This window comes from Giraffa tippelskirchi, chromosome 7 (genome assembly GCF_054371585.1).
Source record: "Giraffa tippelskirchi isolate mGirTip1 chromosome 7, T2T-mGirTip1v1.2.pri, whole genome shotgun sequence".
Taxonomy (NCBI): Eukaryota; Metazoa; Chordata; class Mammalia; order Artiodactyla; family Giraffidae; genus Giraffa; species Giraffa tippelskirchi.
In genome coordinates, this window is record NC_137281.1 from 134825656 (window position 1) to 134853373 (window position 27718).

Below are 27718 nucleotides of genomic sequence, written 5' to 3' on the forward strand. Positions count from 1 at the left end.
AAGAGGAGAGTGAAAAAGTTGGCTTAAAGCTCAACGTTCAGAAAACTGAGATCATGGCATCTGGTCTCATCACTTCATGGGAAATAGATGGGGAAACAGTGGAAACAGTGTCAGACTTTATTTTTTGGGGCTCCAAAATCACTGCTGATGGTGATTGCAGCCATGAAATTAAAAGACGCTTACTCCTTGGAAGGAAGGTTATGGCCAACATAGATAGCATATTTAAAAGCAGAGACATTACTTTGCCAACAAAAGTCCGTCTAGTCAAGGCTATGGTTTTTCCAGTGGTCATGTATTGATGTGAGAGTTGGACGGTGAAGAAAGCTGAGTGCCGAAGAATTGATACTTTTGAACTGTGGTGTTGGAGAAGACTCTTGAGAGTCCCTTGGACTGCAAGGAGATCCAATCAATCCATCCTAAAGGAGATCAATCCTGGGTGTTCATTGGAAGGGCTGATGTTGAAGCTGAAACTCCAATACTTTGGCCACCTCATGAGAAGGGTTGACTCATTGGAAAAGACCCTAATGCTGGGTAGGATTGGGGGCGGGAGGAGAAGGGGACGACAGAGGATGAGATGGTTGGATGGCATCACCGACTCAATGGACATGGGTTTGGGTGGACTCCGGGAGTTGGTGATGGACAGAGAGGCGTGGCGTGCTGCAATTCATGGGGTCGCAAAGAGTCGGACACAACTGAGCAACTGAACTGAACTGAATATCATTCTATCAAAAATCCATACATTAGGTACTTAATGAAACCCCAGAAACACTTTCATTATAATTGGGGGTGAGCCAAGAATGTCTACTATAGTCTACTTTTATTTAATATTGCCCTAGAATTTCTAGGTATGGGTACAGAAAGAGATAGACATTATTATTTTTAGATGGCATTTTTCTACAGACGTAATACAAGATAATCTATTAAAAAGCCACTATCAGTAAAGAAAACATCTAAATAAGTAGCTGTTAAAAAACTACCTTTCTGATTAACTAGTAAATATCAGCTAGAAAAAAAAAGATCGTGTAATAAAGATACCATTTAGAATAGCAATAAAAACAAATATTTAAGGTATTAATGAGCGTATCCTGTATAATAGAGTTACCATAGTATTAAAAGGATGTATGAAAGAGCTGGGAACCATATATTTGAGTGGGAGTTCCTGAAAACTCTGAACATTTAGTTTTTCCCAAATTAATTTATGTTTAATAGCATTTTAATAAAATGATTTTTTGTTTTATCTTTTCACAAAATTTATTCAGACTTATAGGAAAACAATTCTTTTTTCATTCATGTTTGCCAGATTATTGGAGACTCTGAGTTCACTGAACTTAATAACAGTTACTAATGCCTATTTTGTAAGCACATCCTACTGGAGACACCATAGACCCTCTTCTTTTTCCTGTTTATTTCCACATTGAAGATTATTTATTACATTTAAGAGAAGAGTATCTTAAGCATGCTGCTGCTGCTGCTGCTAAGTCGCTTCAGTCGTGTCCGACTCTGTGCGACCCCACAGACGGCAGCCCACCAGGCTCTCCTGTCCCTGGGACTCTCCAGGCAAGAACACTGGAGTGGGTTGCCATTTCCTTCTCCAATGCATGAAAGTGAAAAGTGAAAGTGAAGTCGCTCAGTCGTGCCTGACTCCTAGCGACTCCATGGACTGCAGCCTACCAGGCTCCTTCTTCCATGAGATTTTCCAGGCAAGAGTACTGGAGTGGGATGCCATCGCCTTCTCCGGGATATGGGGACAATTTTGTCTCTATTCATGCTTAAGAGGAGCCTGGTAGGCTGCAGTCCATGGGGTCGCGAAGAGTCAGACATGACTGAGCGACTTCGCTTTCACTTTTCACTTTCATGCATTGGAGAAGGAAATGGCAACCCACTCCAGTGTTCTCGCCTAGAGAATCCCAGGGACGGGGGAGCCTGGTGGGCTGCCGTCTGTGGGGTCGCACAGAGTCAGACACTACTGAAGCGACTTAGCAGCAGCAGCAGCAGTCCCCATATCCAATCAGTAGTTTGGACATCAGGAAACCAGCTTAATTTAATTATAGTTAATTCTTTTAAGATTGAGGCCTACTTACATATAACATCCTATTAGTTTCACATGTTGGCTTCCCAGGTGGTGCTAGTGGCAAAGAACCTGCCTATCAATGCAGGAGACATAAAGAGATGTGGGTTCCATCCCTGGGTTGGAAAGAGCTCCTGGAGGAGGGCATGGCAACCCCCTTTAATATTCTTGCCTGGAGAATCCCCTGGACAGAGGAGCCTGGTGGACTACAGTCCATGGGGTCGCAAAGAGTCAGACATGTCTGAAGCGACTTAGCACAGCACAGCACAGTTTTAGATGTACACTGTAATGGTTCAACTTTTGTATATATTATGAAATAATCACACTTCTAGCTAGTCTAAACTAGCTAACATGCATCACCACACATAGCTACATTTTAATAAAATCTAGTTTATTAACTTTTGGATTTATGAATCAAGCTTTTAGTGTCTTTTATAGGAAACATCTGCCTGATCCCAAAATTCTCATTTTATTTTTTCATCTAGGAGATTTACTTATGTCTATGATTAATTTTAGTTAATTTTTATATGATATAAGAGATGGATAAAAATTCTTTTTCTTTTTTGCATATGGATGCTCAATGTTTCTAGCACCATTGGTTACAAAGACTATACTTTTCACTGAATAAATGTCTTATCTTTCTCAAAATTCAGTTGCTTGCATAGATATGGGTCTAACTCTGGACTCTTTTTTATTCCAGCTACATAGTTACCTATGTTTACAAAAGTGACACACTGTTGTATAACTTTATTAAAAGTCTTGAAATGAGGTAGTATCTGTCACTAACTTTTTTTTTCTTTCCTGAAGTTGTTTGGTGATCCTAGACCTTTTGCATTTTCATATATCTATTGCTGCTAAAAAACCTGCCAAAATTTTGATTGGAATTGTGTTGATGAATGTAGGCATAATTGATACTATCTTAATTATCTTACTGAATATATTAACTGAATTATCTTACTGAATATATTAACCCATATACATACAGTGTGCATTTCTCCACTCATCTTGTGTTGAGAACTTTTAAGATCTACTCTCTTAGCAACTTTCAAATTTGCAATCCAGTGTTATTAATTATTGTCATCATGCTGTACATTATTTCCCAAGATTTAGTTATTTTGTCACTGGAAATTCATATGTTTGATCCCCTTCACTTATTTCATCCACCCTCCACACCCTTCCTCTGGCAACTGTCAATTCTCTGTGTCTAAGAGCTCTTCTATTGTTTCTTTTTTAGATTCCACATAGATCATACGGTATTAAAAAATTGTTGCAATGAACATGGGAGTGAATATGTATTTTGCAATCAGTGTTTTCATTTTCTTTTATGACTTCTATTTGGGACTTTCATATATTTAAAAAATCTCTTTGTACAAGTTTGCACTGTATTCATCCATTTTCTCCTGGGTTTGGTAAATATCTTTATGACCATTACTTTGAACTCTTTATCTGATGGATTACTTATCTCTGTTTCATTAAGGTTTTTCTTCTGAGATTTTGATTTTGTTTCTTCATTTGGAACATAGTCCTCTTTTTTTTTTTTTTTTTTCCCATTTGCTTGATTCTCTGTATTGCTTTCTATGAGTTAGATAAAACAGCCACCTCTCCCAGTGTTGAGGGAGTGGACTTGTGTAGGAGATGAAACTTACTGCTTAACCTTGCTCTAGCTCTTGCTCGTCTCTCAAAGCTTTGTGATTGTCTAAGCAGCCTATCGCATTTTTAATGGTTTCCAGTAATTGAGGGTATGCCAAGACCTGTCAGTGTCCCAAAGGGAAGGATGTCATTTAGCATCTAGATTCAGGCTGACTGGAAGCCAGACCTTCAGGCAGCAATTTTTAGAGTATGAAAATATGTTGTCAAATATATGTAGTCTTATAGGCTGCATAAACCTTGTAAGTCCTACAGGCATCAGCCCTGCTGGCCACCAATGTCAAGTGATCCAGAGGCATCCTCTGGGTGACTGTCAAAAAACTAGGGCTCCAGATGAGTGTATAATCTCCAGTCTGGGAGGTACTGGTGCTCTGGAGGGCAGCAGAGGGAGAGTGCCCATTTGCTGTAACCTGTGGTAGGGATTATAGCCAGCCCTTAGATGTGTATTTAATTAGAAGCCTGCTCCTTAGGCTGCAGCTCTAATAGGCCTCTCTCACAGGAAGACTAAACTCCTGGGTCTGTTGTTGCTGGCTGGCCCCACGGGTGGTAGCTGTCTGAGAACTTTTTCTCCATTGTTTATAGTCCTATAGGACCCACAAGTGTGTCCCACTGGCAACACGGCCAGGAGATGTAGAGGCATCCCCTGGCAGCAGCAAAAACCGGAGCATCAGATATAAAAACTGGGGCACGGGATGTGTGTAGAACTACTATAGAGCACCCCAGTTGGCCCCCAAATATGCACCAAATGAGATGCCTGCCCCTCAGGTTAAGGTTCCAAGACAAGCAAATGGGCCTCTCTTAAAAAGTCTGGGCACTCCTCCATTGGTTGCTCCCATGCTGGGCCCGTGTGTCTGAGCAAGTAAACCTTTTAATAGCTGTTTCTCAGATTGCTACAGACTGTAGGTCTCAGGGGTGTGAGCCCCATTGGCTTTCAATGTTTTGGCAGTACATGTCTTAAAAGTTGGGGAGTCCTGGATGCAGGATTGAAACCCTTGACTCCTCAGAGAGAAGCTCTGGGTTTTGAGGTCCCTCCCAACTGTGGGCATCCACACCAGGAGTGGGGTTTCTGATGAGATTGTGTCACAGAACCTCTTATCTGCTTTGATGTGGGCCATCTCCTTCAATGGGCTTCCATGGACTGTATTGGCATGTGGATGCCTTACCACTTGCGCCAACCGAGAAACCTGGCGATCCAGTGGTAAGGAATCCACCTGCAATGCCGGAGATGTGGGTTTGATTCTTGGGTCAGGAAGATCTGGAGAAGGAAATGGCAACCCGCTCCGGTATTCTTGCCTGGAAAATCCCATGGACAGAGGAGCCTGGTGGGCTACAGTCCATGGGGTCACGAAGAGTCAGACATGACTGAGCGACTAAGCACAGCACAAAGGCAAAGGAGAGGAATTTATGCTCGAGGTGACAGATGGCAGAGAGTCACTGTAGCTTCTTGAGCAAGGGGCGAGCAGGATGACAATGATTTTGTAAGGATGTTTAGTCTGACAATAGTGTACAATATGCACTGAGCTGAAGAAGTGATAGTAAGGAGAACCAGCAGGGCATCACCTGTCAAGCCCAGAGTCAAGTGCTGAACAGAGGCAATGGCATGAGGGGGGAGCCTTTGCAGAGGAAGCAACTGCTGGATAAGTAATAGGTTGATTGAATTGAAAGAAGAGAAGAGAATCTAGAATAGCTCCAAAATTGCTAGAAGATCAAAAGAAGGGTAGACTTTTATTATGTGAGTTGGAGGTGATTGGCAAGGCAAGATGAGCCGGGGGGTTGTTGTCATTGTTCAATCGTGTCCAGCTCTTTGCGATCCCATGGATTGCAGCACGCCAGGCTTCCCTGTCCTTCACCATCTCCCGGAGCTTGCTCAGACTCACGTCCATTGAGTCGATGATGCCGTCCAATCATCTCATCCTCTGTCGTCCCCTTCTCCTCCTGCCTTCAATCTTTCCCAGCATCAGGGTCTTTTCTAATGAGTCAGTTCTTCGCATCAGGTGGCCAAAGTATTGGAGTTTCAACTTCAGCATCAGTCCTTCCGATGAATATTCAGGGTTGAGAGGGTTCTCCAAATCATACAGATAGAAGATGGGGGAGATGTGGTTTTTCAAAATGAAGAAAAGTTTCCATTACCCGGAAGGAGGAAGACTGGGAAGCCAAAAGTAAGAGGCTGGGTTTTGAAGAAGAGTTCCTGCTGTGGTAGGACTATATATAGGAAATTTATTGAAAGAAGAACTCACTGAAAATACAAAATTAGTTATAAGTAGGAAAGAAAATTGGGCATCCCTGGTGGCTCAATGATAAAGAATCTGCCTGCAATGCAGGAGACCCAGGTTCGATCCCTGGGTCGGGTAGACCCCCTGGAGAGATTAAAAATTTAAGGCATTTTCTGTGTGATTAAAAAAAAAACAACAATTATAGTAGAAGCCTATGCTATTTTTTCCCTCCGTCAAGTGAAAACTATTGTTTGTGAAATATACTCTCAACTTGATTGTCCCTTCCCACTTTCCAGAGTGTAACAGAACGTCTTCTGAAGTGACTTAAGGACATGTCTTTCACCAATGGCTGCTTGTATCAGTACGTCAGGGAACTGAATTGGCTGTCTCTTTTTTCTTCTCTTAACAGCCTGCTGCCTAATTTCAACGTAGGGACCAGATATCTGGACTATTTGCCAAGTGGATAATTTTTTCACATCCTGGAAGAAAGAACATCTATTTTAAAGTAAGGTGACTGTAACTGAATGTAAGTAATGAAGTTTCTTGGTCACTCACATCTATAATGTTCCCTTAAAAGAAGGGAAGGAATGGGGATATGAACTACAAGATATGTTTTAAACACTAAGCAGTGCATGTGATCACATTGTTAACAGAAATCATGTCAATTATCAGCAGCTACTCAGTTGTTGATAACTGACACAAATTCTGTCAAGCCCAGCCTGGACGCCTGTTGCTGTCTGGTCAGCTACTCAATCTTGGGCAATCAAGGCTCCTCCATAAGTAAAACAACCCATGGCAGCTGACCACAATGAACATCCAGATAACTGAGCAGACTACTTTGATCATACCTGAAAAGCTAAGATTTGTTTCACTGGGAAATATATTTAATCCGTTTCTCATCTTATCCTTATAAACTAAAAGCTGAATCAACAAAGAGATTGAAATGAGCATAGCTTGTTTTCCCAGAGTCAAGATTATGCCATACGTGCAAATTTGTATTCAGTTCTTTTCACGTATTGTAGCAAAATGTATTCTATTATTCTTAACTTTTGATAAACATCCTTTGGTATAAAATATTCATTCAATTAGAAGTTCAATAATGTTACCTTTCTGTTGGATATTTAAATTACTCTATTTTTTTAATATTATAAATATCAAAATATTACAAATATGGTGATGTTGTCTGTATCATACCTAAAGCTTTTTCAGTTTCTAGGAGTGGAATTACTAAGCCAAGTTAATATTTATAAGACTCTTAATGCTGCTGCTGCTAAGTTGCTTCAGTCGTGTCCGACTCTGTGTGACCCTATAGATGGCAGCACACCAGTCTCCGGCATCCCTGGCATTCTCCAGGCAAGAACACTGGAGTGGGTGACCATTTCCTTCTCCAATGCATGAAAGTGAAAAGTGAAAGTGAAGTAGCTCAGTCATGTCCAACTCTTTGCGACCCCATGGACTGCCGCCTACCAGGCTTCTCCATCCATGGGATTTTCCAGGCAAGAGTACTGAAGTGGGGTGCCATTGCCTTCTCCGAAGACTCTTAATATGTATTCTCAAATTATTTTATAGAATGGTTGTGTTACAGCATCTAAAAGTGCTCATATCAGCACACCTCAGTATTTCTATATCTTTCATTGAAAAAAAGCATAATAAATGACCACTGTTAGAGCACGAAGCAACCCTGGAATATGTACATGTGTGCACAAGTGTGGTGAGAATATGTCTATCTGTTATTTATTCTGGGAAAAGAGCCTGTCAGTGGGAGTCTGGTATATGTGTATTTTCTTTGTGACTTGCTTCTGATTTCTTTCTTATTTTTTTGTTTGTTTGTTTTCCTTTTTTACCACATGGACTTCTCACACTTTCACACTCATTAAGAATGATGAAATTGTTTGGGGGCTTCAAAATCTTGCTTTTTTTCATCTGAAAGTGAGGAAAGCACATGAGGCCCAATTCCTAGTACATATATAGATGAAAACAGTTGCAGGCAGTGTGTAACAGGTGACAAATGATAGTCCAGGCTCCCTGCTCTGTTGACTGTAAGGCCTGTGTATGCTGTTCCCTCTTCTGGGAACATTTCTCCCCTCCCCTGCTTACTCTGATGAACTTTTAGGGACTTCAGGGAAAACTTCTTTGGTGACTGTAAATCGCAATGGCATGCTGAATGAACTTCACCTATCCATTTGAACATTTTCACACAATCCAAATATGGAAAATATTGACTTAAATGATACACAAATGCTAGAATTACAGCTGGGTTTGCAGGGGGAACTGATGAGGGCTCAGACAACCTCTAAGACACAGGCACTGGTGCCCTGCAGGCTTCCACTGTGCTGCCTCTGCTTGCCAACATCTCCCTCTGGTGGTGGTAACGTGCTGCCACCGTCCAGCCAGAAAAGAGTGCCCTCCTCTCTGAGAGCTCAAACCAAAGTTTGGAATTTGTGTCTTGTTAGTTCTGACTGGCTTTCCCTGGACTCTGAACCCAATCCAGGACCTATCCCTAAACAGAGAAGAACGAAATGAGCTGACTGAGTTGGCTCTAGGTCACATGTCCTACCCTCAGATAGACTGTGAGGTGGAATAGATGCCAGACAAAAATCAGGACATGAAAGTGGCATGCCTGGAAACCACGGATATTATAACTCGTAGAGCTCTGCATTCAAAACATCAGTTTCCCCAGTAAACTATTAGACTATTAGACTCCTGATCCCAGGGACAATGTCTGTCTTGTTTTTCATCGCTAGGCCACAAGCTGGTGCATGATAAGCAAAGCAATCAATGATATTTGGTGAATTGGACTAGTGGATTAATATCTCTGAATTTAATCACCTGCTCTTTTTGTTAAGTCTGAAATTGTGGCAGTGGTAGAGTCTATGACATTTTCAAATAATCTTCGTGAATTATTAAAACTTATAAAAGTCTTACAAAAAGCTCTCTTTATTTTCTCCCATGTAAAAGCTGATGATTCCACTGGTAACTTGATCTGTGTTGCATCCTGTAAAGGCAAATTTCCCTTCCTTGGCATCGTTTGTACTTGGGAAGCCCATCTACAGCACCTTTTATTTTCTCCTGGGCTCTAGGCATGGTTACATCACAGCCAAGGAGCACTTGATGGCCTCCTTCAGCGCTGTAGATGCAGGGGACACTGTTCAGAGCATTGGGTGAGCTTCCCAGCATGCAACATCCATAGACAAAGCAAATGCTAAGACTCCATAAAGTCAAATGGCAAATAGAGGAAGCTAGATAATTCTAAAGGCAGCAAAAAGAAGACTAGTAACATTTCTAATACTACAAGGGAATAGTCAGTATCACCGACTGTGGCATTAAAAATTATAATGGCACCATCAAAAAGGGCAACAAGCACCAATGATAGGAACAAAAGGGAACAAGCATTTAGGCAAATTTGTACATTTTCCTCCAATATTTGAAGCCTGATATAATCCAACAAATTCCTTTATCTTCACATGCTGTCTTATTGGTCTCAAAGTGCTCCACAACTTTTAAATGCCTCTATTGTTGGACATTGCTATTCTTTTGGTTCTTTTGATGTCACAAGCATATCTCTGATAAGAAATGTATAAATCTTTGTGTGTATCCGTTGCTTAAAATTTAAGATCATTTCATAAACTTTAGAATTTACACACCTGTACACACCTATGATTTCTGGTGGTTTGTTGACCTCAGCTTGTGAATAAATCCATTTGAATACATTTCTGAATGGAGGCATTTCCATCTCAAAGGAGACCCAAGAGGTAAGGATTTTCACATCGTTCCATATGGCCCCTTTGCTCTCTGCAAGGTTATGAACTGTGTTTCTAGGATTCTGCGGTCAGATCCGCTTTGGGGTGAGATGCTGCAGTGCACGCTCTTCTACTCTAGATGGCGATGTTTCATCACGTTGAAAGCCTGCTCTGCAACTACACAGAGAGAAGAGGATAGTTTTATGCAATTGTATATGAATCTGTTAAAACAGAAGAGAGACAACAGTGGGGAAGTGGTCACATAAACTTTGTCTCTAAAGCGTTTATTCAAGTCCAGGACTCCAAGAATTCTATCTCGGCATTAGCTCTTTGTGACATGCCTCTGGGGAAGGGAGTACGTGCGTGCATGCTAAGTCGCTTCAGTCAATGTCCTACTATTTGCGACCCTACGGACTGTAGCCTGCCGAGCTCTTCTGTCCAGGGGATTCTCTAGGCAAGAATGCTGGAGTGGGTTGCCATGCCCTCCGCCAGGGGATCTTCCCGACCCAGGGATCAAACCCTGAACCCATGTCTCTTATGTCTCCTGCATTGGCAGGCAGGTTGTTTATCATTAGCACCACCTGGGAAACCCTGTGGGGAGTGAGGGATAGGGAGTAATCAAGGATGGCATCCGGTGGCTGGCTTCAGCAAGTAGTTGAGTTGATTAAGACATACATAACTGGATGAGAAACAGATGTGGGTACTAGATGATGACAATAGCTTTAGACAAGTAGCATCTGCAGCGCCTGGAAGTATCCAAATAGTTTTGTTAAATACATATATCTGCAGTCCAGAAGAAGAGTCAGGTAGGATGATGATACTTGAAGTATGATTCCTAGACCAGCAGCACCACTTGGGATTAGAAATGCAAATTCTTGGGCTCCATTCCAGACCTAGTGAGTCAGAAACTCTGGGGGTGGAGCCCAGAAATAGTTTAAGAAACCTTCCAGGTGATTCTGATTCATGCTAATACTTGAAAACTAGTAGAGTAACTCTCGAACACGGAGCAGTTTTGTAGAGGAGGATGAGTAAGCAAAGGATCTAAAGAGTGACAAGAGTTGTTGCAGAAATACTGGGAAAGTATGGAGCCACAGAAGACAAACAAGGGAGAGGTGAGACGGGTGGACTGCTTCCTAGAAGTCATATGAAACTAGGAATGGAATAAATCCACTGTTTTAACAACATGAATGTCGTTGGTGATGGCAACTGGCCCAGTTATGAGGAAATTGTGGGGCAAGCAGCCTGATGAGTGTGGCCCATGACCCAGTCTGTGGCAAAACCTGAGGACAAATACTTTCATTGCTTTCCTTTCCATCCTTTGATCTCCTGTTATTCTCCCTTGAGAAGCCAGTGGGCAAAAGGGGCTTAGAGGATGCAGTCCAGAGAACAAACAGAAGCAGGGAGAACAGACCTGGAGGAGATTGCACACAAGAAATCGTTCATTTCCCACCAGTTTCCCTGACTTGCCCAGTGTTGCCGTGGTTAACCTGAGAGTGGACTCTGAGAAGATGAACTTGCAGGGTATTCGGTATGAGGTGTTTTTGCAATTGATACCCATGGATGGGAGGGAAGGGAGAACTGGGCAGAGAAAGATGAGATGCAGAGTCATCCCAAGGAAGGCCTCATCCAAACACAGGGGGAGCTCTGGGCTTCAGTGCCCCTCCAGAATCCCCTTGAGTTTGGAGTAAGGGCCTGGTAATTTTTTTTAACCATTAACTTACACGCTTTATTCATTTATGGCTGTGCAGATTTTCTCTAGTTGCCGGGAGCAGGGGCTACTCTTTGTTGTGGTGCACAGGGTTCTCGATGCGGTGGCTTCTCTTGCTGCAGAGCACAGGCTTTGGGTGCGTGGGCTTCAGTAGTTGTGTTGCTTGGGCTTAGTTGTTCCACAGTACGTGAACTCTTCCTGGACCAGGGATCGAACCTGTGTCCCCTGCATTGGCAGGCAGATTCTTAACCACGGGACCACCAGGGAGGTCCCCTGGTCATGTTTTAACTGTGTTGATCAGTCACTGGATGCAGACTGAGTATCCAAGTGTCATTGTGAATTCAGACCCCTTGCAAAGGTCCTTAAAAGGTTTGGATTTCCCTTTCTTGAGAGTTCAGTTCCCTGAATCAATTGCTTAGGTCTCTGGGGGAAAATTGAGGGGAATCATTTCTTGATACTTGCCACAATGTCACTGGGTTCTTTCTCATGGAAACCCAGCATCTCTTTCAATCAATGGTTTCTGATTCTGAAACCTGACTCAGGTTTAGAAACTGATAAAGGAATCATGACTCTGATTGGGGTAACTGCCTTCAGATTCTTGATTAACCATCTTGGATTTCTTTGAATAATACAGATTGAAAAGCACCCTTGTTGACTGACCATCTAGTTCACCCCTAGTGAAACTCTTTTCTATTAAGGATCTACATATCCCCCAGTTGGTCAGCCCTCTGTCCACCACCACATTGACCTTGCCCCTCATCACAATGCACGCATCCCTCTGGCTTCTACTGGTTAAGTGCTGATGTGGGGGCTGGCTTGCTTTCGAGTTAGCATGCTCAGTGGTCATCAGATGTGAGCCCATGTTTTCACCTCCTACCACCTTCTCTGGCCTTCATAAGGGAGCCACCACCAAACTTCTTGTGAAGTCCTTGTCCCTCTCACCAGTCACTCCTTGTTTCTTTAATAAATGGTATCCCCTCTAGCTCTCCTGAGAAACAAAGTGATCTGGTGGATTTTCTTCTCCTATGTAGTATATCCACAAGGACATAACAACTTCTCTACATTTTCAAATCCCTTTTCCATTGTCTGGCACAGTAATTCTGCTATTTCTATCTCACTTAGTCTGGGCCATCGCCTTTTTCATGCCTCTAGAGGGCTGGTGTGCCATGGGGTTGCCAAGATTTGGACACGACTGGGTGACTGAGCAATAACAACAGAGGCTATCCTAGATGTGTTTACATCATTTCCAATGGTTCTTGTCAGATTGTTCATTGTTGTATCATGAAGGAGGACTCCAGTATCACTACTTCTATTCCCATTTATGTTTTAGCCACCATGGCCCAGCACACTCAGAATCCAGTCCTGTTTATGCTTTTCTGGCTACAACTGCACTAGGCAGTTACTCACTCTGGGGTATTGTCTCCCTCCTTCTAGCCTGTATCCAACTGAGTTATGTTGTGATTTTACCATAGTTACTGGTCAAGTGGGTGAGGTGGGGAGAATGGAGTCAGATCCTGAGCTGGCACTTTTTTTTTTGGTATGGATGAGATCTCTGTGTGACTTTCAAGCAAAAGATGAGGGTTTACTCTTCATTGGAGGATTGGGCTACTTAAGCAGGCTTATAGAATTTGCAGCAGTGATTCAGGATTTTTGAGTCCATCAGGGTAGATGTCGCCATTCCACGTGTCAGCGTCTCATTCCTTTGAAATCAGGGCTCTGTCTGTGGCACACCTAATCTACCCTAGTTGAGAGTTTAGTCTATGAAACTTGACTGTTCCTAAGTGAGATCCATAGCGTTCTCTGCTCTCCTGCTGAGGCGATAAGGGCCACTTCATTCAAGACCAAAGACGTACTCTGCCTTTTACACTTAGCTTTTAACTGCCAAATTGTCCATCTCAGCTTTTTGTTGTCCTCATCCAGAGCATTAAGAGATGGCAACAGCCACCCTATTTCACCCTCCTTTGTTGGTGTTCTTTAGTCACTAAGTCATGTCTGACTCTTTGCAACCCCATGGACTGTAGCTGCCAGGCTCCTCTGTCCGTGGAATTCTCCAGGCAAGAATACTGGAGTGTGTTGCCAATTCCTCCTCCAGGGGATCTTCCTGACTGGGGGATCGATCTTACATCTCCTGCATTGGCAGGCAGATTCCTTACCGCTGAACAACCAGGGAAGCCCTTTACTGTCCTTAGAGTTGCTATTTTCCCTCAAACTTAGCTAATGCATTTCCTTCCACAGTTCTTGTTCACCGGGTGTAGAAGTTTCAACAATTGCACTGTTACCCTGTGCCAGGGACTGTCTCTGCTGCTCCTATGGTCAGAGATGGATCTGCATTGCCAGCAGCTGGGCGGGTGATTCTGTTTGAAATTCTCATCTTGGCATTTTTGTTTTCTCACTCCTGATACGAAATGTGTTGCCGTTTGAGTTCCCTAGGAAGCCAAATGTTAAACAGAGAAAGGCATATAGGAGGCGTGTTACTGATTGTATTTGGTAACGCTGCTGGGACCAATTCTCAAGGAATGAAGGAGAAGGGATAGTTGAACCCCAATGTAGAGCCAATAAAAAAGTCTCTGCTGATTGTCCCATGTCCTGAATTTTATCATTAATTGGTCTTTGGCTATGGGCTTTCCCAGAAGAAGGTCTGATTTTAGGGGAACCGGTTTTCTTAAGCTAGTTCAAATCTCTAAAGAAGGTGAACAGCTTCATGCTCAGCAACTGAGGAATAAATCCTTTATTATTTTGTTCTCAGTTTATTGAGATATAATTGACATACAATAGAGTATTAAGTTTAAGATGTAGGAAGTGTTGAGCTCATGCACTTGTATATTTTAACATGACGACGACTATAGCATTAGCACCTCCATCACGTTACACAATTACAATTTCTCTTTTGTGATCAGAACATTTCAGATCTACTCTCAGCAACATTCAAATATACAGTACAGTATTGTCAACTATTGTTGCCTTGCTATACATTAGCTCTCCAGAACTTATTCATCTTGTAAGTGGGAGTTTGTGCTCAGAGTCCAATTCTTTATCCATGAAGGAGGATCTGAGTGACTTGTTAGAGCAAGCTCCACACCCAAATACAGTGGACGTGGACACTGTATTGTCTAAGCATGGACAAGTTTAAGCCAGGATGAAAACGATGACCTTCAAATGTGAATAACGTGAGGACGGTGATTTTTATTTTGTACCTTGCCTTCTTCCTAGCACCGAGAACACTGCCTGCCCTGTAGCATAGGCTTCAGAAAGATTCATGGATCAGTGCTTGTCACTCTTGAATTCGTAGATGCTGACGTAGTACGTAGTGTGCTTTCTCACAATTTCAGGCAGAACTACTTCTAAATAAGATATTTTCCCATGGCCATACATAGTCTGGCTATCAATTTCAAACCATTATATATTGATGTTAGTAAGTTAGTATGTACCAACAGATGTTAAACTGGAAAAAAATTCTGATTTTTTAAATTGTTTTCTGAGACATTATTCAGATGACTGAGTCAGTGTTATTCCTGGCTTTTTTTGCTTGAAGATTACTGGGCAACTTAAAATTCATTTGAATGCATGTGGCTAAGTTTTCTTTCATTTTTTAGAGTTAATGAGCATCCACAATGGAAAGTCCAACTTGTGTTAGACTTAAAATACCTGACCTCTTTAGAAATCATTTTGGTAAGATAGCCAACTGATAACACTCATTTTATATAAAGAGGGGGCAAATATACAAACTGACATAAAATAGCTTTCCTGGTAGGTATTGTCAACCTAATAAAGAAATGTAGTAAAAGTAGAAATGTAGAAAATCTTTTAGGAAGCAACATTACAAAAATTTGTTCACAAACAACTGTTGTTTAACAAAAATCACACCTATCTATCCCGTATTTTTCTTTTATACTATGAATATTTGCTGCAGGTGGAAATACACATATATGTATATATTCATTATACAGAATATAATTTAGTCTATGAATTTATTATGAAAATTTACATAAATTTGTAGATCTAATTGTAGATTTAAGTTCTTTTGATATATTACTAGATAATTTCATTTTACTCATGCTAACTCATACTCTTGTCCTGTAGATTTAAATGTCTTGATGAATACCAAAATTCATTGCTACCACAAAGTCAGTGTCTAAATAACAACTATAATTATATAAATAATAGTGATAGCACCTGATCTTTAAGTGATTTTTGTGCCAGACATTATGCTAACTACCTCATTGTATCGTTATCCTGCATAATGCTCACAGGCGTCTTGGTTCCAGAGCCCACATTCCTATCCTCTGCCCTGCGTCCCCTTCCAGTGACTTGCCTTGAGGGCCACTGTTCTTCACTGCGTCAGCTCACTGAATTAATGGACAACCATCACCTATAATGGTCATGAAAAGAACCTTCTGAGCCCAGTGCTTTTACTCTTTTATCTTAGGTGAATGCGTTGGGATCATTCCATGAGCATGATCGTTGTCCATCTAGAGTCAACTAAAGAGGAAATAAGAAAATGTTGAGAGTGGTCACAGGGTTTCAGTTCTCTGAAGAGCTCTGCTATCTTATGCCTTTGGATCTCTGCAGACGGTGTTCCTTTAGCTGAATGTGGTTTGCCTTGCCCCCTCCATTGCTGACCTGAGAAAATCTTCCTGCACTTCAGGTTTTGGTTCAAACATTCCTTCCCATTTCTGTGATACCTCCCCAACTTCCTAGGCTAACAGAGACTCCTGTCTGTGCTCTTTGTTCACCCTCTCTCTCCCCTCCCTCTATGTGTGTGTTTGTGTACATATGTGTGTGTGTGTATATGTGTGTGTGTATGTTTATATACGTGTATATATGTATGTATATAATAGGAATGATTTTCTTTCTGAAATGAAATTATTTGTAGAGCTATTATATTGTGAGACACTTACAGGTGTGTTCTGGATCTTTTCATCCCTTCTAGCATTTTGAACCCTATCTTGCCCAGCTGTTGGTTGAATTAGTAAATGCAAGAATAGATCAAAGCTTTGAAAGTGCTAGGATGGAAGGGACATTTAGGCAAAAATAGCCATCTCAGGGGATAAAAATGTAGGGCATGGAGCCTAGTTATTAGTACAAAAAAAAAAAATTGTGTGCCATCAAAAACTTCACTCTCCATCCCAGGAAGGACTGCTCGCTGCTTTTGATACTTGCTTCTCTGGATTGGAACAGGAATCTCTTTTCTTTAGCAGCTCACATGCATCATGTACAAGATGCCAAATGGCTAGTTTAACTCTCATCAACGACTTCTCATCTGAATTAGTGTCACTGTGAACTTATAAATGTCACCTCATTGTAGAAGTCTTCATTTACTGCCAGCTGTTAAAGATAGAGCAGAACATTTTTTCTTGCTTTCTAGTGCATATTTAAATATTTCAGTAAAGACAGACTTCCACTATTAGGCTCTATCAGGTCTATAGTAGCTGTCTGCATCTTTCCTTCCTTCTGCCATCAAACACGTAGGCATTAGGAGGAGAAGCAACTTAGGCTGACCTTTCAGGCCCTTGTATTATGTGAATCTAGAAGAAAAATCAGTCCTAGCCCCTATCTCTAATTCCTCATGTGATTAGATTACCCCCATTTTAGAGATTTTTCTATAAAGAAGAGGCAATAAGTGGGAGATGAGAAAGAACAGGACACTGGAAAGAATCTTTGGGCAGAATCTTTCAAAAGTGGCATTTAAAGGAGGAGAACTCCAGAGACCTACTGGAATCTCATCCCGCTCACAATCCACGTGGCATTACAGTTGGCATTCTGCCAGGAGATGATGAGTTAGTGGCTGTGCTAATTAATGAGAGGAAGAGAAAAGTTAATAGAGCTTTTCTTTTCCTTCCACTGAAATATTTTTTCCCCTCAGCATGTTTCCTCTGGGTTCTCTGAAAGAAACAGTGTTGGATTGGAGAGTCTGAGGTTCCTTTCGTCTGAACCTCTAACAAGGGCTTTGTGACATGTGGTATCTGGGCTCTGATGTATTGATGCTGGAGGGCGAGCTGGGGGCAATTCATCTCAGATGTGCAGGACAGTTATTCAGTTGATGAACTCGACTCTGTTCAGGTCAGGAAATGAACGCTATCCTGAGCCTTCCTCAGTCCTGTTACAGGTCAAGAGTATTCACCAACCAAGTTTGACTGAGCAATTCATTAGTGGGCGCTTTTACCTCACACTCTCAAATTGGAAATTCTTGCTCAGTCTAAATTGATAGCAATTTTTCTGTTTCCTGTATTATTTTAAATGAACATGAAGCAGGTTGACCTGTTCTTGCAATGCCACATCAGCTCTTCTTTATGATGAAAATGATGACTTGGAGTCTGGCATTTCCCTCCATTTCCAGTAACTGCCTTCATTAGAAATGTTGCTAGGACCACAATAAATATTTTAATATAAAATTTAATGTGAAAGTCTATTAGGATTCAGGGTGAAGGTGATAAAGTGGTAGGCGATTCTGAGAACTATTATGTGGGTAACCTCAGTAGAATTGGGAAAAAATCTGTCATCCTTCAGGTGATCTGAGAAGGGGCTTATTTCTTTATTTAGTATAAAAAAGCAATGTTGGGACAAATTGTCAAGCCATTAGTACAGAGTCTGAAGCTAAGAAGTTGACATTCTCTAGGCACTAATTTCTATTTCTTTTCCTGTCACATTGATGACCAGTTTCTGTGACACTCACTGGATCAGAAATCCACTGCTTCTTACTAGGTCACTGAGATTTGTTTATCAGTCTGATGACTTAAAAATTGCACTTTGGGAATAAAAACATAGTCAGTGAAGGGTAAGTATAATGTGTCACATACCCAAGCAGGAATGGACTTGTTTTACACATCTTTTTAAATTTCATGGAATTATTTTAAACTTGGGATTTTTATGAAGACCAAATAAGTGACGAACTGAGATGGAAAGAGACCTTGGAAAGATTTATGTTCATTTTCCTTAACTCACTTAAATACACCCAGAAAACGCATTATAAATAACACACAGCTATAAGTACATCTACATTTAGTTCCTCCCTCACTAAAACTCGGGAAAAGAATTTCACCCCGAGGACATGTCTCATTTGTGGCTCTCTGAGCATCTTCTTCCCTTGTCAGGCCCTTCTGGTCCTGCCCTGATTTTCTTCTGTTTTGCCTTGTGGTCTGAAATTACTCATATTCAACAAGTCAACTGCTGGGATCAGTTTACCAATTCCAGAGCATTCTCAGTTTCTCTGTCTGCAATTGTTCAAAACTTAAACTTTAAATTGAGCTTTTACCAGCTGTGTTTCTCTGTTTTGGGACATAAAACTGGGGATTTAAAGGCACCTCCTCTCTGACCCTATAAAATGCTTATTGTAGATGCTGCTGACAAAATATGTATTCTGCAGAGGTGGACAGGCTTTATAAGCCTCTGTTGTTTTTGGAGGAGGGAATGACTTTTAGCCAGAGTACATCTAAAACGATCTCTCCCAGCCTGACACTGAAGTTTATTTCTGTTTCGCTCTATCAGTTTCCCTAACTGACATCAGCACTTAAAATGACCCATTTGCTACTTCATGGGGTTTTGCTTCTTAATCAGTTGATGTATCCTCTGCTTGTGATCCATAAACTCTCAGGATAGAGACCTCTTAAGAGGCAAGTGGTAAATAATGTGCGGAGGATATTCTAGGCTACAGACTGTGCTATACTGACTATAGGTTCCATCATCCACTTGACCATTTGTTAATATGAAGAAGTCATTGAACTCTCAATAGAAATTTTGGTTCATTCCCTGATTGCATGTACCTGACAGAATGGGCATTAGGGAAATACACAAACATACAGGCATATACAAGCACAAACAATTTGAGTGTTTACTATATTCCAGCTACTGTTTTAGCTACTTGACATATTTTAATTCCTCTAATTCTCTGATTATTTCCGTCAGAATAATAATAATGAGTACTAGCCCCTTGCACTTTCAAGGGCTTCCCTGATTGATTCAGTGGTAAAGAATCTGCTTGCCAAAGTAGGAGATGTGAGTTCAATCCCTGGGTCAGGAAGATCCCCTGAAGAAGGAAATGGCAACCCACTCCAGTATTCTTGCCTGGAGAATCCCATGGATAAGAGGAGCCTGGCAGACTGCAGCCATGGGGTTGCAAAAGAGTTGGACAGGACTTAGTGACTAAACAACAACAGTTGCACTTTCAAAGTATCTTCACCTCTGAGGAAGGCTATATTTTTACCATTATTTTATAAGCAATGAGACAGGAACAGAAAGGTAGGTGTTTGTCAAAGGTTACATAATTCCTAGGCAGTCAAGATAAAGTTCATACCTTGAAGTCTGTACTAATCATCTATAGAATCCAATTTGAGAAGCCCTCTCAATTCAGTCCCTGAAAGCAGCCGTTAAGATAACAAAGCAAAAAACAAAACCTATTTGAGACCTCATGGAATTTTGCTCTTTAAGTTAATATGTATTATGCTTACTTTGTTCTGCTTTTTCCACTTCTTCCCCCTCCAATTCCTTTACTGCAAACATACTTGGAAAGGGTTTAATGTTTATAATTTAGAAATAATTTTGCAAATTTAGCTTCCTTTCAATCTGAGACAATTGGGTACTTGTGTCTGATGGTAATAGGACAAAAGGTAGAGGTCATAAGGAAAGTAGAAGCAAGAAGTAGAAATAAAGATAACCCCTAGGATTAGTTTCTGTGTGGCATATTCATTGTTTCCCAATCAAAATGAGCTGAGAGAAATTACTAGAACGTGTATCATTCTTGGGCATCTCCTAAACATTTCAACATGTCAAGGGATAGGCTCTTGTGTATGTATGTATGTATGTGTGTGTGTAAGATACAAAGATGATTACACAATGTTTCTGCCCTCTGTGCTCCCATGAAATAAATTTCAACTATTCAAAATCACAAAGGACAGGAATCTTAATCATCTTACTGTTTCCTCCCCTGGCTTAGGGTGCAGCCGGCTCACAGTAGGTGCTTGCTGAATGAATGCTTGAAATGGTCACTCTGTGGTTCGCCACTGGTATAAGTTGAAGAGTCCGGATTCCTGAAGGCATCCCCAAGCACTCAAACGCAGGGAGTCCTTTCCTTGGCAGAGACTCATTTTCACCAGCAGGGGGCAGCAAACCTTTGCGTTTGCTCGCCTCCGATGTGAAAGCGTCTCCAGCCAAATTTGAAGGCTCACGAGTGACCCACCTTTTCTATTTGACGCCTTAGTTTGCTAAGAAATTCACCTCCATACCCGTTACCCTCGACCATCACCCACTTCAGAAGAAATTAACGTTTTAAAGAAGGAATTAAATTTGAATTAAGACCAGCCAACCTGCTTGGCGAATTGTTGCCCTCCTAAATTCCCTGTGCCAGGGATGGTGGAGAGATTCAGAGGGGGTGGACACTCTGGACAGAACCCCCATTGGGAAAGGGCCTGTTCCTGCAAGTGGGCCGTTTGCCTCCACTGCCCATTAAAAATTTGTCTTGCAGAGAAGGCAACAGGGAGATTTTACAGGGTGACTCTTCATCGAGGTGGCCTAGGATAGTTTATGTCAGAATGTCCCAACATATTTATCAATACCCCCTTGCACTTATCAAAGTGTCCTTGTTTAGATGATAAATGAGGTGGTGAGTGGTCTTCAGCTAGGTTATCTGCTAAGAAAGGGGGTGGGAAAGACTCTAGGACTTGAGAGGTTGGGTGAGGAGATGTCAGAGTATAAAAGGGAGATTCCTCAAGAGAGGAGAACCTGGGCTTGAGGACACTGTCTTTCTTCTCTTGTCTTCGAAGTTGGGCTGGTTTGTGGCAGAGCTGTGAGGGAGATGGTGAGGTTGCCCTCTCCTCCAGTATGGCATGCTGCTTCCTGTTTCCTGCTGAAGACATCCCAGGTACCAACTAACAACTGACACTTGCCATCTGCCTCTTGACAAGGATGAAGTCATGAGCCACTGCAGCCTCTGACCTTTAGCACACCCTGAAATGAGCTCAGGGTGGAGATCAGGAATGAGGCACTCTGTTCCCTGGGACAAAATATCAGAAGAGTCCTGCATATAGGTCAGTATTTTCAGGAGAAGATTTATGAGCCCAAATTCTTGCATCTTCTCATACCTAGAAAAGCACTAAAATCATTAACAATGACATCTGCTCCTCGTGACTAGCAGCAAGCCTCTGCCAAAATGTGTGTTTGACTGCAAGTACCCACTGGTAGCTCAGATGGTAGAGTCTGCCTGCAGTGTGGGAGACCCTGGTTCAATCCCTGAATTGGAAAGATCCCCTGGAGAAGGAAATGGCAACCCACTCCAGTATGCTTGCCTGGAAAATCCCATGGACGGAGGAACCTGGCAGGCTACAGTTCATGGGGTTGCAAAGAGTCGGACATGACTGAGCAACTTCACTCACTTTAACCCCTTCACTAAAATCATATATAATACGGACATCTCCCTCTACCTCTTCAGAACTGGTACCCCAGAGCAATCTGAGATGCTGTCTTCTGGGCCATGGTAGTCATTTTTCCCCAAACAAAGCTTAACTCACAACTCTCACGTTGTGCAGTTTGTCTTTTTTTTCAGTTGATATTAAGTATCTACATTTGAAGTCTATAGGAAGGTCTGTCATCCAGTGGGGACAATCTAGCCATCAAGTAACCTTTAGGAAAGAGTGTTGTTTGCCCTGGTTAGACAGTGTATAGGTTCTTTCAGTGGTAAATTGAGAGTGGATCCTGGAGATCAGGAATTGGGCAGCAGCATGTGGGTGTGTGTGGGGACTGGAGGCGGATCACAGGAACAGGCGGGTCTACTTTTGAAGAATTTTGAGCTAGCTGCAGGACTCTAAAGAAATCTGGCCACCCACAGAGGGCGACGTGGTTCTAGGAGGTGATATAGCATTATGGTTAAGAGGGTTCACTCTGAACACAAAGTGACCTGGATTCAGACTCTGCCATTATTAGTTAATGAACTCTTCACTTTGTATCCATATCCAGTTACTTAGTTATACAGTTACTCAGTTAGTCCTCAGCCTTAATTTCTGAAATGGGGTTAGCAATATCCATACTTGTAGCACAGTGCTTTACATGTGGTAAATATTCAGTGAATTGTAGTTGTTGTGATAAAGCTGGTTCCATAGGAAAACTTGATGATGTGAATATTTTTATTATTTGTGCATTGTGTGATAGCAAAAGGGTCTTTATATGTATTTAGGATGTTTTAATTTTTTCTGAAGGCATATCATTCTTAATTACTTTCATAATTAATACAAGTTTAAACCTAAGAGCTGCAATCACTCTACCTTGGGTAATTGGTCCTGGCTTTGTCACTAACTAGTTATATCACCTTTTCCAAGTCGCTGAACTTCTCTAAGTTTTAGTCCTTTACCTGCTGAGAACTGTGGAAATTGAAAGTATTAGTCACTCAGTCATGTCCAACTCTTTGTGAGCCCATGGACTATAGCCCACCTCTGTCCATGGAATTCCCCAGGAGTGGGATAGCCATTCCTTTTTCCAGGGTATTTTCCTGATCCAGGGATCAAACCTGGGTCTCCTGTATTGCAGCAGATTCTTTCCCATCTGAGCCACCAGGGGAGCTGAGTAGTGTAGGGTCTGACAATTGCTTCAATATCTGTTGGCACTAACAGCCTGCATTTCCCATGAGATGCCTTCATACAGTGCAGCAGGGGTGTTCTGCCCCCTGGTTGAGGTTTTAAGAGTCTGGAGTTGGAGAGGCTGGGATCATAGGCTTGATTTCTGTGTGGCTGGGTTTTCCATCTCAAGGGCAATTTTCAGAATTTTGTATTTCAAGATTGTCTGAACTCAATTGTATGTCTGACAAGCACTTCTGGAAGCATGGGGTTTTCAGCCATGCCACCCTGACTTCTCAAGAAGGACAGAAAGATGGGAGAAGCGGATCACCTGATGCTGAAGTTTCAGCCCATCAAATTGCCCAAGTGTGAGAAGGAGAGTGTCATCTTCCAGGGAACCACTTATCATGGAGGTCATTGCCTGTTGATTACTGTCTGCTTCTTAGCAATTTGCTAAACTAAGTGGTATAGGAATTTGATTAAATCTTAGGATTCTAAATTGGCTCAAAGCAATTTGTTCGTTAAGGGCAAGAAATTTGCTAGTTGGAGGAAGCAAAACATACCAGGGATAAGATTTCTGACCTCTTGGGAAATGTTTTGAGATATAATAGAAGAGGGTTCCAGCTCATGGTGTGATTTACATGTTCTGAGAATGCAGAAATGGTGCATATGGCCTGGACCTGGGTTCCCAGCAGCTCAAGGCCGGTGGGCTTTTAATTAGTGTTAGAATCAGCCTTTCAACAGCTACTTCCGGTAGGCAGGAAGCTGGTTGCTGGAGGTATTGATTCTTGTGCTGTGCTGTTGACCAGCCAGTCCTGGAGGCCCTGCAAGGGAGACCTAAGTAGGGTATTTAATAAGTCGAAGGCCTCTTGCCAGATGCCATTTCCTACTAGAAGATCCATCTTCCTCTGAATATAGTAGTATTTTTACCCTTTAACAAGGAAAATCTGATTTCCCAAAAAGCCATGCATCAAGACCAAAAGGTGAGGCTTTCTGCCTTCAAGATTAATGAAAGAAAAGGTTGGTGTATGTACACAACCTTCTTATTCTAGTGGCCTACAGAGGAAGACACAGCAGCCTCCATGGATAGGGTATTACTAGTTTTATTCTTACCTAGGGCCAGAATGAGGTTTTTAGAGTCTGCAAGCCCTTAAAAGATGATAGTATTCCCTGGAGGTGGCTAAGCAACTGAGCACACATACACACCCCTGTCGTGTAATTTGAAATAATGGAGGAAAATTCTAAAGCAGAATGCAAGAAAGTTAAGCAACGTAAACAGGATTTCCTATCAGACCATTTTGATAATCTTTTTAAAAGTCAAAAATAGGTCTGATTTTTCCCTCATCCTCCCCTCCCAACTGTTGCCCCTGCTCTCCTGGTTCTGCTGGGTGCCTATTCCTAACCTACCTGTTTGGTGACACAGCCCTTCCCTCCCAAGAGTGGCATTTCTTCAACCACAGTACTTGGCTCATGTGTATCAGATCACATGATAAATTAAGATTCCAAGGGACTTCAAGTCAGAATTCTAGGTCTAAGTCATCAAAATATCTGGGGCTAGAATCTCTTAAAGAGCTCCCCTGGTGATGATTATATAAACTAAAATAAAGCTTAAATACACTTAAAGTGTTCTAAGGCAGAAGCTCTGTGGCCCTCATAATCACTAAGTGTTAGTGGTTTAGCTGTGTCCGATGCTTTGTGACCCCATGGACTGTAGCCTGCCAGGCTCCTCTGTCCATGGAATTCTCTAGGCAAGAAAACTGGAGTAGGTTGCCATTCCCTTCTCCAAGGGATCTTCGCAACCCAGAGACTGAACCTGGGTCTCTGGCATTGCAGGCAAATTCTTTACCATCTGAGCCACGAAGGAATAATCACAGGGAGCTTCTAAAAAAAACCCAGAGGGCTGCTTACAGGTACTGCTGATTCAAGCAGCCTAGGAGAGAATGTTGAGTTGGGAAAAGCTCCATTATGATTCTACTGAGAATTATACATGGGACCAGTGCAGTTTCAATAGGACTGTAATACCAGCCACATCTTTATTTAAAATTTTTTTTATTAGCCACAATAAAAAGTAAAGTAAAACAGGTGAAATTAACTTAAAATACTTTGATTTAATTCAAGGGCTTCCAAGGTAAAGAACCCACCTGCCAAAGCAGGAGACACAGGTTTGATCCCTGGGTTGGGAAGATCCCCTGGAGAAGGAAATGGCAACCCACTCCAGTATTCTTGCCTGGAAAATTCCGTGGACAGAGGAGACTAGTGGGCTACAGTCCACGGGGTTGCAAAGAGTTGGAGGTGACTAAACAACTGAGCACACACACGCATCCCAAACAATATCACTTTAACATGTAAGCAGTATAAAAATTATTGAGATACTCAACATTCTTTTAGATATTTGAAATCTAATGTGTGGTTTACACTTACAGCATGTCTCAGTTTGGATGAGCTGCATTTCAAGTGCTGTGGCCAGTGGCTATTGTGTTGCATAAGGAAGCGCCAGACAGTTTTTCTCCTATTCTGAATAAATTTTTCTCTTATCTGGAATTGAGATGTTTCAAATAAGCTGTTTCTCCTGTAATTCAGAATCATCTTTAATTCCTAAACACTCTTCTTACAAAGTTCTTCCATCACCAGTTTTTAAAATTACTATCCCATGCCCTCTCTACTCCACTGCTCGCATCTCAGTTCAGTCTTTCCCCACCCCACGACGGCATCCTAGGCTACGAACAAGTCACTCCCCACTTCTACTTTCTCTACATTCCCATCCTACTTGCCTTATAAATATCCCATGATTTTTACAATATAATTTTCATCATGACACATTCTTTTGAACCATAACACTTCCAGAGTATAACCAAGAAATTAAATGTTGGAGTGGAGTTGGGTAACATTCCTTAATACTAACTATAATGTATTATACACTTACAAAGTAGATTCCCACACTGCATGCACTTTGAATGTCTAATTACTCTGTGAGGTAGATACTATTATGCTTATTTTACACTTGATGAAATGAGGCTCTTGATGATAATCACAAGGTGACAAAAGTCCAGGTCTTTGACTCCATCCACGTTTTAACTTCCTCTGTATCAATGTCTCTGCTGGATCATCCAATCCTTCATTCCATGACACAGGGCAGACGACCTCTAATTGCTCACCCCTAGGAGATCTAGTGTTACGTGACACACCAGTAATGATGGAAGGACACTAAGAGCAGTCGATAGCTATCAATAGCTAATTTTTTGAGACCTCTGTGTCTTAAAGCTCAAAATTTGCAGCCTGATTCTCAGTGCACTCCAGGATCTTGAGACTCACCTGCATTTTTCAGTCATATCTCCTACCTTTCTCCAGTAACAAGGCATGTTTTACACTCTGATCCTCATTCTCTCCTTTCCTGGCCATCCTGTTCTCTTTGACTGGCTTCTTGCTTGCTCTCCTTAGCACAGAATTCTACCTGTCCTCCAAAGACCAGCTTCAAGCATCCTCTGTCTGCAGGGGAGCCCTCCCTCTGAATCTGGTACCATTCTGGTCCTTCCTGTCATTGGTTATTTACTATATGCTCTTGGATTTTTTTTTTTTTAATGTTCTTATTGGAGGATCTAATTCTTCCAAGTGTTAATGATAAAAATGTCCCTCTATGTCCACCCAGAGGCTGAGACCTTGGATAAAAACGTGACAGTCTAGAAATATTTCATTAGTATTAGGTATTCTCATTAATACATTTACATTTGACCCCTACAGGAGGCCACGCCAAACTGTGCTTAAATCATTGCTCTGCAGGGAAACGGGGGCGGGGGGGGGTTTCTATGACTCTGAATGGAGTTGTAAGGGTGAAGTTGTCCAAGGAGACTGGGACCTAGTACAGATTTTGGTGTTGGATAGTTGCACAGCTCACTAAATCTCACTGGGCACCATGGGAGTTTGCTGGATGGCCATCAGGGCCACCCAAGTAATTATGATGAGATCAGTATTAGCGAGTTCCAGGAATAGCTCCCTCTGTCTGAAGGAATCTTCACAGCAATCAGAAACAGGGTTTGCCCTAGTTCTTGAGGAAAAGTGCAGAAACAATGAGATTTGTTATACCCGAGCAGATAACTGGTTCACTCAATATAGAATGCCTCTGGAGACAGCCAAGTGTGTTTTCTTCAGAACAAAGTGGAAATTACTAAACCAGGAATTTTAAAGAAAAAAGTAAAAAACATTGGCAAGAATTTTACGAGTCCTCTATTCTATCTTCCAGCAGGTAATTAAGTCATATTTAATTAATAGACCTTTACTCTGCACTGGCTGTGAGGAGGCATTATGGGATATATTGAAATAGAATGTCCCGTACCTGCCCCCGTGAGGCTCATGGGATAGTTGTACATGGAGACGGAACCAACCAAATGCCATGGAGGGGATGGCATGAGAAAGGAAGGAGAAGGAAGGGTCAGTGAAGTTTGGAAGAATTCAGGCTGCGGTGGTCAGGAGTTTGTAGATGTGGAAACTGAATCTTAGAAGGGCTCCTGACTTCCCTGGCAGACCAGTGGTTAAGGCTCCGTGCATCCACGGCAGGGCGTTCAGGTTCCATCCCTGTCTGTGGAACTAAGATCTCACATGCCAGGTGTGTGGGGTGACCAAAAAAAAAAAAAAAAAAAAGAAGGGTTCATGAAGGACACATTTATCTTCCAAGTGGTTCAGTTGAGTTTCAAAAGAAATTCTGAGAGATCATGAGAGAAGGCAACAGAAGTGGTGAGTGTTTAGTCTGTCGAGAGACAATAGGAGAGAAAATAGGAATGCTTGCAGCTTGAACACCCTTCACCTGGCTC

The 27718-nt window shown here is 41.9% G+C and overlaps 1 long non-coding RNA gene across 1 annotated transcript in view; it reads left to right on the plus strand.

Moving 5' to 3' along the window:
- Positions 1-6337: 6337 nt before the first annotated feature.
- LOC145513442 (uncharacterized) overlaps positions 6338-27718 on the plus strand; it is a 185999-nt gene continuing 164618 nt past the window's right edge. The window contains exon 1 of the long non-coding RNA XR_014059398.1: positions 6338-6454. This is a non-coding gene — a long non-coding RNA (uncharacterized LOC145513442). The remainder of the gene's footprint in view (positions 6455-27718) is intronic.